Below are 9,401 nucleotides of genomic sequence, written 5' to 3'. Positions count from 1 at the left end.
TTTCTTTTTTTTTTTTTTTTTTCTTTTTTTTTTTTTTTTTTTTTTTTTTTTTTTTTCTTTGTCTGTTAGTTCAGTTTGCTTTTTTTTTAAATTGATTGTGATCAGAATATCATGATCATAATTTTCTAATGATTCTATTTTTTTGGTGAATGAATTTTAATCAGGTTTTTGTTCTGAGTAATACTTGGTACATTAGCAATTTTTTTCCCTTTCATTTTGTACTCTGTTTTTTGTCTCTTGTAAATATAACATATACAGGGTGTAAATGTAAATTAGTCAACACATAAATATCCCACACATACACACGTAAATTATATACACAAAAAAATTAATATAGACTAAATATATATCCTTTTTCTTTTTTTCTTTCTGTTTCCCATATCTATCTTAAAAGTGTATTTTTAATCAAAAAATTGCTTGATAAAGCAAAAAAAAACATGACTGTTGTGTTATAAAAATTTATTGATAACATTGATAGTGATAACAATTTTATTAAGTGATATTATTGATGACAGTACATAAAAAAAACCTAAAATCTATTTCAAAATCAGATAAGCATGAGATTTGTATGTATGTGGTACAGACATCTTTTATATGCAAAGATTTATATTATTTTTTTTTTTTGTTTTGATGGTTGGTTGGTAAAAATTGAATGTCCGGTAATATTCCTGTGTGAGATGTACATATTTATTTCCATTGGCAGATAGGATACAGAGCAGTTCCTTCCTTTTTTTTATTTTTTGTAGTATTTTTTTTTCTCTCTTTTCTTTTGCATAAAGGTTTTGTTATGTTAGTAGTGTGCCAGAAAAAGAAGTTGCAACAAGGAAACATAATTAAAAGAAAAAAAAAAAGAACCAATATTATATTTAGTATTTAAATATCATGGAAAGGTTTCTTAAGATATCTTGCAAGAAAGAATTGAAGAGATGTAATATTTAATAATGAAAGTCATCTTAATTCTAATCAAAACCAATTTTATTTATTAATTATATAATTTTGCAGTTTTTTGTTTTGTAAAAAGGTATGCATAAATGCTTACTTTTCTTACAACACCAAAAACTAAGAATACAAAGAAAAAAAAAGGGAGGGGAAAGTAATTAACATCCCTGTACGTAGGACTCATAAGGTAGTAAGCATTTTAGGAGAAAATAATGGTAACTAGAAAGATTCATTTGAAAATGGTTTGCAAGCATTCCACATGGCACTGATCCTTGTAAGTGTAGAGGAAAAGTGGATGATTAATGTAACCTAAAGGTTCTGCTGTTTGGCTATCGCATCATGTTGTATTTATTTATTATTTTTTTTTTCTATCTTCAGCTGTGCAAATATGCCAAAAAATTTGGGTTTACTCATTATTTTACTCACAGTTAATTATTGTATATAAAGAGTGACCTTATAAACAGAAAAGTTTGGTATTAAACAGTAAAGGTTAATCACAGCATTTTGGCAACAAATGAGTTAGTCCTAATGTAAATACTTGAAAAAAACAGTAATAGTATTATTATACTTACATAACACTCTTTGTCTTACAGAGGAAGATGTTTTTAAAAATTAGGAGGACTTTCTCATTAATGTTGTGAATCACTTGTAGCTCACATATATTTCATATATGCAATTTACTGTTGTAAATAGATTACTAGATTTCTATTTCCAATATACAAGTTAATTAATTTGGATCATAGCAAGTAATAAGAATAGACAAGTGTATTTTCTACAATATTGGAAATCTTTTAACCACTTTAGCAATCCCCTGCTGAAATTTACACACTAAAAGGTAGACAAATTTACTTTTGGTGCCAGTTATATAATATGGTGGTTGGTTCATAATAGGATAGAGAGCTGTTTATGTTGAATAGATTATTATAAATCAGCTCACTTTTTTCTGTTGAAAATATTTCCACCATAGATTTGAAAAAAATTTTGTTTATAGAGGGGCTGAAATCAGTGTTAATGTGTAATATATTCATGATAATGCAGTCTCTAATTCTAGTCAGTGAACTATAAGCAGAGAGGACAACAGGATATTTTTGAGGATCACTCAGGCGGGGTAGCTGAAGGACCCTCCCCCTCCTCCCCTACCATGTCCTGTGTGTTGTAACATTTCTTTAGTGATATATGCCCAGCAAACCCACCTTCAAATTGGGAGTTCCTTCTTGACATTTAAGTCTGGCTATTTATTTTTTTATTCTGTATAACTTGTATGGTGATAAGTTTATTGTAAAGGGATATATACTATCAGAATAGTTACAAACATTGGGAATTTGGGAAAAACTGGTATTTTTCAGTTATAAAAAATCACTGTTTTTTTGATATGTCCCAATAAATAGGTGATGTAGTTGCAGACATTTAGGGACAGTTGCTGAGTTTCCTATTTATTTAGTGAAATCCATGTAGCTGTTTTAAAGTATGAAAACTTCACTTCAGATCCAAACCTGGAAGTGCAATCATGATTGGAAATAGCATGTACATAGCATTTCATATTTTCACTGTTGCTCTTTAGACTCAGTGTAAAATTCATTTGTATTATGATTGGTTATTTTACTTACTCATGCCATTGCTAGTTTAAATTGTATCATGTTTGCAAGCATTTGTAATAAACTGTAAAACATTCCAAATTTGTTGTATACCCTTTTGTGTTTTAAATTTTTCGGGGATCCACTGAATAAAAATTTTGAGTACTTTGTGGCAACAAAATATTTTTATATTGTTATGTATAAGGAAGTGGCATACATGGCAAATGATTATTGAATTGAAACTAAGTTTTATTTTTTTTTTTTTTGGTATGAGTCGCTGAGCTAAATGGTTTTAAATTTTATTTACCCCCCTTAACCCACTCCAGGTGGCCCATGCCCACTTTAAATATATTTTTTTTTTTATTTATTTACGCACAGACGCTCTACAAGTGCTTAATCACCAAGGGAGTCTTAAACCCTATCTCACCTGTTTACCCTTTTTTCCTTGACTTTTGAAAGGTTTTTTTTGTATTTTTTTCATTGTTTTTAAATGTTACCAAGATTATTAAAAACATTCAAAATAAATAACAATAAAAAACGTATGATATCAATTGTATTAAAAAAAAGCACTTTTTTCCCCCCATTCAAGGAAGGGGGAAATCAGGGTCACTAGGGCAAATTTTGAAAGTTTCCCCTTGTTGGGCGAGCACATGGGGAGCTATCTGCATATATATATTTATATAATATATATTATAAAATATTTTATATAAAATTTTTTATATATAATTATATAATATATATATTATATATAAGAGGGAACAGAACCAAAATTCGTGGGGTTTGGGGCAAGGGGGGATTGTACCGCAGAGGGGGAAAGATTAGATCGGAAAGGGAAATATTAAAACCCCCTTGTATCTAAAAAATTTATGGAGAAAATATTAGGTCCGGGTAACAGTAAATCATGGGGGGCAAAAGCCATTTTGAGGCCTTTTGGTGGGAAAAAAAAACCCCAACAAAAATCTTAAAAAAATATTTGTCTTGTAGATCATTTTTTGATACTCCACTTAATCTGTTTTTTTTTGGCAAATTCTTTGGTGCTTTTTTTTTTTATCTAAATGTCCTGGCAAAACCCAAAATCTTTACTTAAAAAAAAAGCTCGCCGCCGCCTCCTCCTTCAAAAAATTCATTGTCACAAATTCTATATCCCCAAAAAAACATGGAAAAAGACTTTGATTTTTTTAACAAAAAAAGGGGCGATTTGAGAAAAATAAAAGATTTGGCTTTTGGAGTAGGTTTACGGTAAAAACCAAAATTTTAAGCGAGCCTTTTTTTACTTTGAAAAAAAAGTATGTTGGAAAAATGTAATTTCCTGAATCTTCTCATTCTACTTTTAAAAATTTATGGGTTACGCACGAGGTTTTTTGAGTTACTGAAAAAAATCACTGAAACGGGAAAAGTTTTTTTGCCACAAGAAAATATATCTCAAAAATAACGAAACTAAATCATGTCGGGGGGGAGAATAGACGGAACGAGTTTCAGATTCAAACATCTCCATCTCTTCAGTGTGACATTTGGTGTTTAAACTGTGATCCCCTACATTGGCCTCAATTCCCGTCTCCTAAGCCCCCCACGACAACAACGGTCCAAAGGATTTTGGGGTAAATTCAGTGGAACAGCCATAAAAAGTGATAGCATCTTACATACATCCTTTACTTTAACTGTTGTGTGGATTGATAAATGCATATTTTTGATGGTGACCCCATAAAGTAAAAAAGCCTTGTCTACTAATTTATATAATATTTCTAAATAGAAAATTTTGGGAAGGTATGAATAAATGTCAAGGAAAGGCAAACAAAATGAGTTTTTATTTATATTTACTTTTGATCCCTAGAAAAGCAATGATTTCTTCAAAGAGAAATATTGTGTAAAGAGTTTAAGGAGGATAGTAAAACATTTCCTTTATTAACTTTGAATGCCTATTTCCCCAATTTGGGCAGCCCTCCATAATTTGAAGGTCTCCAAAAGTGTAACGTTAAAAGCACACAATATCAGAAATGAATGGTTAATGGTTAAAAGCAAAATAAATGTGCTAGACATTTGAGGTCATACAGCACTATAGGAAGGTATAGTAAAAAGGGTAGTGAAGGACGGTTGAGTTAGTAATTAGTTGTTATACATCAACTATTTAGATTAATATTGAAAGGGTTAAAGATGGATAAAGCAGTTAATGAGTGTTTGGATAAGGGTAGGGTTAGGTAAGGGGGATTAGATCAAGTGAAGGATATGTATTCGTCTGAGGAAGAACAACTTGTCAAAGTAGAAAGTGTGAGATTCTTTAAGAATGTCTGATAGGTTGGGAGGTCGGTGTAGGGAGGAAAGGTGGGGGAAAGCAGAGGTATGGGCTGCATCAAAGCGTGGACAGGACAAGAGAATGTGTGGAACTGAAAGAGGGACATTACATAGGGAACCTAAGGGCGAATCAGAACGTGACATCAGATAGGAGTGTCTGAGAGCCGTCACCCAACATCTGACCAGTGCCGAGATTTGACCAGAAAGTATAAAGGAAGGTCCTAAAATGGGGATAATAATCCGGAATACTTGAGAAACGTGGTTGGTGTGATGTGGACATAGCGGCGTAGCGTGCTAGAGTATCTGCCTGTTCATTGCTAGGGATTCCAACATGGCTGGGCACCCAGCCAGCTAGCTAGCTATGAGATTTGCGAAGTTCTGGCTTCGCCCGGGCCTTTCACTTATGGCCCGGCCTGTGTCAGCTTTTTATGGCTGTCTCATTTGTTTCTCTGACACTCAGTGCTTACCGTGGTGGTGGGATTGCCAGCAGGCGCTCCTGTAGCAGTGGTGTAAGCATCTCGCATAATCTCTTTACCAGCACGACGGCTGTTTTTCTGGGGGTTTTTTGTCTTAAATTGAGTGTGCCCCAAATTCTCTAAGAAATGTACAAGTGGGCTTTTGGGTCTCGCGGCAATGCATGCAACCCCCTTTTCTTAAATTTTTTTATTTTTGTATATCTGCCATGCCAGTGGTAACCTGGGGCGCATTTGTGCATAATGACTTCGGTCCCTCGGGTTGTTTATTTCAGAGAGTGCCATGGTTCATAGCCGGTGGCATCGGGAAGAAAGAGCTGGCCGAGGGGGGATCTCTTTTTCCCCCTCTGTGAACCCTCAGGGGGAAGGGGGTGGCCATCACCGAACCCCCCTTCCCCTCCTAAGTAATTTTGGGCTCTGGTTTAATTATAGGGGATTAGGGGGCATCCCCTGAAACTTGGGCTGGGTTCGTCAGCAAGCTCATTCCCTCTAAACCCCTATAGGGCGGGGAAAACCCAGTTTATGATGTTTCCTTCAAACCCTTTGCAAAATCCCTTTTGCCAGTGTGAGGTTGGTAGTCAGAAGGAATTTTTGTCGGGGGTTTTGGTGCTCCTAAAGGACGTCGAGGGCCCCTTTTTGGAGTCCTGTGTGTATGCCAAAACGTGCCCTTTCCCCCCCACGGACGCGGGCCCTCAGTGCTCCCATGATAAAACTCCCCTCTGCCTGTAGCGAGGGGCTTTTGTCTTTACCCCATGGTTTTGGGGTATCCTTTTCTGCAAAAGTCGCGCCTGCAGTGGGGGTCAAGGGATGGGCCCGGGATCCATCCGTGAAAATTTTTCTGCTGCCCGGGGAGGGGAGGGTTGCCCTGACCTCGGGGTTTCTCCCTTTGGGCTACTTTAAAAATATTCATTTTTTTTTGCTTGCCATTCTCATGACCGGAACTCTTCGGGGTTTGTGCCCACGGCGGAGCGGGGGGGGAAAAAAAGTAAAGGGTGAGGGAGCCCCATGCCCTTGGCAAGAAGTGTTCTTTGGGGCTGATGGCGTTTTAAACACCCTTGTGTGAGACACCAGGAGTTTTTTGCAAACAGCTCGTTACTTTTTTCTAGGCGTCTGACTATTTTATGTCTTGGGGCTTGTTTTTCCTGGGACCTGGATCCCTTTTTTTATAAAAATTGTCTCCCCTTCTGGGGCCCCGGGGGGAAGGGGTTTTCCCTCCACTAGGGGGTTTTGGGGGCCCTTCGCCCCCTTTGGGGGCCCCCGGGAATGACCCTGGCGGCTTCGTTTTGGGACTGTCTCCATTTTGGTCTTTATATTTTCTTTTAATCCCAATCAAGCGAGGGGGGCATAGTCTAAAAAGGGGCCTGACAGCATTCCCTAAAAATGTTCTTAGAAACCTGTGTCGGCCCTTACGCGTCTTCCACGCTTTGCCTCCATGCGAAAATCTTGATTTTTTTTTCGTCAACCGGGTTCCGGGCCCTTTCCCTTTCTAGAAGGAGGGGGTTCGGCAAATTCCTTACCCCAAAGATAGAGGTAGTCCGGGAACCCAAATCCGGGTTTTTCCCCTGGATTTTAAAGATTTGTCCCTTGAACTCTTGTCTCAGACCAGGGTTTTGGGTTTGGCTGCAGAAAATCTTTGGGCCTGTCCTGCACACTCCTGGGAAATACCAGGCCCAGAAAACGCTGGGCTTTTTTTGGGCATTATGGTCCAGTGGAGATGATAGCAAGATCTTTTGCATGGGAGTTTGTTTCTGCCCCCCCTTGGGTTTTTTTATGTTGAGGACACAGGACATTAATTTTTTAAAAGAGGCTGGACGGAAACCCCCAAACCCTGTGGCGTTCCTTTTCTCTAGTGGCATGTCTGTGTGGGCCCCCTTTGGGAAATTTTTGACTCTGGCTGTTCTTTTCCCTAAAGTATCACCTATCCAACCCAAGACTTACCTCTGATTTTGGATCAGGCTCCCCTGAAGGGCAAGAGGACTTGCCAATTCAATAGCCTTCTCCAGTAAAGGGAATATTTGCCAAGTTTGGGGGCCCCTTTCTTATTGTGCTCAAGAGCGTGGCATGCTGTGCCTGTGCCCCTGCCCGGGTGAACCCTTGGGGGGTTTCCCATGTGGGGGCCCAAATTTTTCCACCGGCCGGTTCAGTAAAATCCCCTCGGCCGTCTTGGCCAGAAAAACTGAGGAGAGAGATGGGGCGGTACTTCCGGGCTTTTTTGGTTTTGGGGAAATGGGAACTATGGTAGCCCTCTTCCAACTCGGGGGTAAAAGTGGAAGTTTCCCAGGACTTTTTGATGATTTGGGCGGAATAAAGCCCCAACCACTGTCCCAAAGGGGGGAAAATTTTAAAGGGGGGTAGGGAGTCCCATCAGAGCCCCGGGGCTGTGTTACAACTGGCTTTATATCAGGTTTTTAGTTCCCTCAGAGAAAAGATAACGTTTTAGTTATGGGGTTGGGCCCTGCCCTTTCCTGATATGAGAAAGTCTGTCGGGTTGTAGGCGTTCTTGTCTTCCCCTCAGTTGGGCTGGCGGGGCTGTTGCAAATTGTTCTCGCAGAAACTCAATCCCCCAATCTTTTGGGCCTCTGCCCGGGGGGTCATGGGGGCTTGCATCTCGGGGCTGAGCGGCTGGGCCCCTGATGCCCCTTTGCCATGGGTTCTGAGAGGGTTTAGGGTGATCGAAGGACTCACACCCTTTCCAGCCACTTTTCCTGCCTGACCCTGCTTGCATTTTTCCCTTTGGGCTCCCGGACAGCCTCCCTTAAGGGGGTTCTTTGCCTTGGGGAAATTTTTTCCGGCACATTTACCCTGTGGTTGCCCTCCCTAATCTCTAAAAAAAAGTACCGGGGGCTTTTTTTGTGACTCCTGGCCCCAGGCCTTTTTGGGTTTATGGTCATGAGGCGGCCCCCCCCATAAAAGGGAAATTTAAAAAACCTGGCTCTTAGTTTTTCCCACGTTTTCGCTTTGTTTGGGTTCACTGCTTCTCAGACAGGGGCCCAAAGGGCGTTCTGAAACGCCTGCCATTTTCCCCTTGTCTTTTTTTCAAATTTTGGGATTCGGTCGTTAAATTTTTGGCTGGCCCTATCCATTGGGTATTAAGTCCCCAAAATTGGTAAATTTGGACATTTCTCATCACACGCCACCCCAATTCCCCCTCCACCAGAGTCGCAGTGGCCAGGGTGGGGTCAGGACCCCCCCCTCTGACATGCTTTGGCTCCGGGGTATTGGGGAAAGAGTATCTCGGGAATGTCCAAGCTTTTTTTGGGGCTATGTTAGCCAGCCGCATACGGTCCCCCTGCAGGGTGCCAGTGGGGGGGTGTGCATTAAATCCCCCCCTATGCACCTTTTCGTGTGCGGGGCAGAAGCACAAAACCGGGCTGATGCCCAAAGGGAAAACTACAGTGGGGCCAGGCTGTAAAACATTGTAAAATTTTCAAGGGCCCCCCTGGCCAGGTGAATCTCGACGGCAAGAGATTCAACATAAACCCCAGTGGGGTGCTCGCTATTGCGGAGCGGGAAATTGGTTACTTTGACAAGGGTGATCGGGCCCCTTTTTTGGGCCTCAGCACGGGGCAGCATTAGACATGACACCCGGAGAAGCGAACAGGTTTTCCCCTGTTAATGTCTCTTGGAGGGATGACGTGTCAATGCCCCCTTGATCGCACTATTGCGTGGAGGATTTCCACTCCTTGTGAGAAGCCCCTGTTTTTTCCGCTGCAGAATATTTTAATTTCGTGCCATGATTTTTACTTTTTTGATAGTTAAAATCAAAACTCCCTCGATTCTGACTGACTGTCTTCGGAGTCCGGAAAAACCCCCCATTGTGAGGTCCCCCACTGGGGTTGGGGGTCTCCTTCGGGTGTCAGGGTATCCTGGGTCCCTGAGGGTGGGGAGCCTTTGGTAGTCTGAAATTTAAGTGTTTTTTTTGGGCTTTTCTCTGGGCCCGGGCCCGTTTCTGTGGGATTGTTCACTTTTGGGCCCTTTTCCCGGGTAGGGGTCAGCTTTGTTTTGATTCGGTTTCTGGGGGACTAAATCAGCCTGGCTAGGCTCTGCCTGTGAAAAAACATGGCCTGGGTTTGGGGTGGGGAGGGGGGTCTCGACCCGGGGGGAGGGGGGGATGGGGCTGTTTTGC

This window comes from Penaeus monodon, chromosome 16 (genome assembly GCF_015228065.2).
Source record: "Penaeus monodon isolate SGIC_2016 chromosome 16, NSTDA_Pmon_1, whole genome shotgun sequence".
Lineage (NCBI taxonomy): Eukaryota > Metazoa > Arthropoda > Malacostraca > Decapoda > Penaeidae > Penaeus > Penaeus monodon.
Note: the sequence above shows the minus strand (reverse complement) of the source record.